Genomic DNA, 3,850 nt, shown 5'->3' with positions numbered 1-3,850 from the left:
AACTTATACACAACTGCCAAAATACTATAATTAGAAGAGAGAAATCAAATTTTAAGTACAGTAAAGAAAGTTGTTGCTAAGCTTATAAAGTTTTAAGCTTTACATAAGAAGAAGAGTTACATGAAATGTTTAATATGAAGCGGGAAAAAACAACAACAGAAAACGTAATCCAAAATATTAAATAGTAAAATGATCGAAACATATTTGTTCCTGAACACTAAAATTTTATTTATAATCTTCTACGGAACTCCCAGTGGCTCAGCGGTGTGTCTGCTGACTTACAGCGCTAGAAACCGGGTTTCAATCCGCGTGGTAGGCAGAGCACAGCTAAGCCCTTTGTGTAGCTTTGTGCTTCACTTCAAACAAACTCATCAACGGTTTTTCTTTTATAGGATATTTATTTTTAATCAGTTTCAAGTGCTGGCTATAGAACGTTTATACGTTGTAACTTGGTCATCCACGTCTACTGCTAATTTTATATTTCATGTTTAATGTCATTCCACGTGTAAGGCTTGCGAATAAAAGTTGAACCTGATAGAAAGTATATCCTCCTTATTATGCGGGCATAACTTCTGCAGACACCCCTCTCACTAAAATACCTTCTACTGTATTCACTTAATAGTAAGTATCATGCGTTTATTTGTTTGTCCTATAACGTCTTAGCTGTTCTATTTATATTAGCCAAAAATATTGAAATTATTTCTATTTTTTTTTTAGATCTCATGTCTAATATAATCATTACGTGATCCTTATAAAAATAGGCAAAAGAATAAACGCATCTATAAAATTTCTATAGAAAGGAAATTTACGAATCAAATACGTTTCGCCAGATTAACCACGACGTAAGGTAACGGGCAACAAAAAGTCACTTATTAAGATCGGTCATTATTAAGAAGGGCCAATTCGATCTGGACTGATCCCTGTTTTGAATTTCGCGCAAAGCTACACGAGCAGTCCCTAATTTAGCAGTGAAAGACTAGAGGAAAGGCAACTAGTCATCACCACCCACCGCCAACTCTTGGGTTACTTTTCTACCTACAAATAGTGGAATTAACCATTACGTTATAACACCCGCGATCCTCAGATTGGGAGTTAAGCTCCCTAACCACCTGTCCATACCGGCCCGACTACTATATTAAACCACTTGAAATAGACCCTTGGATGTTCATCGGTGTTTGGTTTATATTTTTGAATAAAAAGGGAATTATGTTTTTATTGTTTGTTTGTTTGCTTCGTTTTGTTCATAAGGAAAAGTTTAGGTTTGTTCAAACTCCAACTTTAATTTGACTTTGGTTTGATGTGTTAAAAAAAGTGATGGATAGCGCACGTGTTCCTCAGTTAATCGAACACATATTCTGTTTCTCCAATAAAAGAAAACAAAAAACATCAGTCTGTTTTATAATCTTTATTTTTCATTTGTCTACTAGTCATATATTTTGAAAATTAAAGTACTCATATTACTGCCAGGCTTAACCGTATATATATAATAGGAAGTGTAACGTTGTAATTTTTTTCTACCTTTGAGCAACATGTCTTTTTGTTTCGGTAAAGTTTGGAACATCACTTAAACAACAATAAACAGAGGCGTCATTTTCTTCTGTAATAGGATTAGAATTATTGAAAAACTGCATTCATAACATGAGCAGGAGAATCTCGAATTTCAACGAAATATTTTGTTATCTCCTCACATTCAGTTATAATACTTGCTTGGTTATTACAATCAGGCCGACAGTTTTCAACATCAAAGAAAATAAACTATATCCTTCATAAGCTAGTATTAAAAAATAAGGCAAATTTGAAGGTAGCTAAGAAAACAAACTAGATAAAGGAAATAGCTGGTTCCAAAAAACTGGAATAAGAAAGCCTAATTGAGTAATGCAGTAAGACGGCTACTCGTATCGACCTTTTTAGAAATACGTGTCTATTCTGGACCTTCGAACGTGTAGGCACACAACTGCTGACATATGGTGTTATCTAACACACTTCCCAGCCAATACTTCCACAGACACGTATACAGTTTAAACAGCTGGGTTTTTAGCAGCGATTCGAACACAAGGCTACTTTATAAAAAAAATGAAATAATCACTCATCTGTACTGAAAAATCGTGAAGTTTTTGTGATGGGAGCTCAAAGAAACAAACATTCGTATGACATCTAACACTGTAAACTGTTAAATACATTGAAGTATCCTAATAATACAGAGTGCTTTTATATTCTGAGACACTTAAAAGAATTTAAGAAATGTTGTAGCGTTTTCATTGTAAATTACTGTGACACTCACAACCATATTGTATATGTTAAGTATAACATGCTAAATTGTGACACTCAAAAATTGACTCTAACACTTGGATATTACGTTGTAAAATTTTAACCACAATGTTCTGTAACACTCAACAAGGTGTGGTAACGTTTAAGAAAAATAGGTGGAATATTTTAAATATAAAATTATATTAGTTTTCTTAATGTGCTGTGACGTTATGTATAATGTTTTAAACTACATTAAACAATATGTAGTGATCTTAAGCTAATTTCGGAAATTGATCTAGCTGTAACATTGAACTTTAATCAGATTATATCTTTTATTTGTATTTAGGCCATTGACAGTGTTATATTTGAGTTATTGAGATTGAGGTTTATAAAGATAGCATTTCTTTAGTTCTAGTTTAATTATCTTTCATTTTAGATGGATGGTCGCGATTTTAAACAAGTTTTGTATAAAACAATCAAAACAAAGAATGAACGTAGAAGTTTTTTCATTACTGTGGCCCTGTTATGAAAAATGAAGAAGTGATATAGCTCTATATTCTATGAGAATTTTTCAACAAAGATATTTCTTGTAGGTTGTCGTGACAACAAGAGCAGCAGCGCCATCTCGGATGGTATTTGGTCTAGGCTGCTAGCGAGAGTAGCAGTGGAAAGGAGTGAAAAGTGTGAGTGAGCAAGTTGCAGTTCACGACAGATTACAATGGCAACAGAGCGGAGTCGTAGTGGTAATGTGTTAGGCGTAGACATTGGAACTACTACTGTTAAAGTTTGTCTTCTCAGAGACGACACGCACGCTGTGGTCGAAACTTCTTCACGTGAGACTAAAGCCACTGTGGCTAGTGAGTTGGGGCCTTTAGGCAGTGAACAAGATGTCCATAAAATCTGCACTGCGCTCCAGTTCTGTTTGTCCCGACTGTCCAAGGAGCAACTTTCCCGAGTTCGTCGAATAGCTGTTTCGGGTCAGATGCACGGCTGTGTGCTGTGGAAACAAGAAACTGCCTGGCGGCGAAACAACTATGGCAGGTACGAGGTGGCTGACGTTAGTTGTCTTTACACTTGGCAGGATGGTCGCTGTTCACCGGCATTCTTGGCTTGTCTTCCGCCACCGCACTCGCATCTCCGGTTAAGCACAGGCCACGGCTGCGCTACGTTGCTGTGGCTAGCCCGACACAAACCCGACTTATTGGGGCAGTACGACAGGGCCGGAACAATCCAGGATTTGGTTGTCGCAATGCTGTGTGGTCTGAGCGTCCCGAAAATGACAACTCAAAATGCTTCCAGTTGGGGTTACTTTGACACTGTAGCGGGAACATGGAACACAGAAAAGTAAGCATTTAGTTAAGATATTGTTCATGGTTCACCGTTCATGTACAGGGTCGGATTAATAAAGACTTGAGGGGGGGGGATTTTGTAGTAGGACCGTTACGGCTTCATATTTGGTTGTAGGACAACTGCCCGTGTACGAAAATTGTCCCCCGCAGCCATAATTTATTATATTAATATAACTGACTAAAATAGGAAAAATAACACATATTTCTTATATTTTATACAAGAACGAATTATCTGTTTAACCCTCTCGGCCCGG

At 36.6% G+C, this 3,850-nt stretch overlaps 1 pseudogene; it reads left to right on the top strand.

The window, feature by feature from the left end:
* Window positions 1–3,595, top strand: part of LOC106459172 — an 18,823-nt pseudogene extending 15,228 nt beyond the window's left edge.
* The last annotated feature ends 255 nt before the right edge of the window (window positions 3,596–3,850 follow it).

The sequence above is a fragment of the Limulus polyphemus genome, unplaced genomic scaffold (genome assembly GCF_000517525.1).
Source record: "Limulus polyphemus unplaced genomic scaffold, Limulus_polyphemus-2.1.2 Scaffold571, whole genome shotgun sequence".
NCBI classification, from domain to species: domain Eukaryota; kingdom Metazoa; phylum Arthropoda; class Merostomata; order Xiphosura; family Limulidae; genus Limulus; species Limulus polyphemus.
This window is presented reverse-complemented; position numbering and strand designations above follow the sequence as displayed.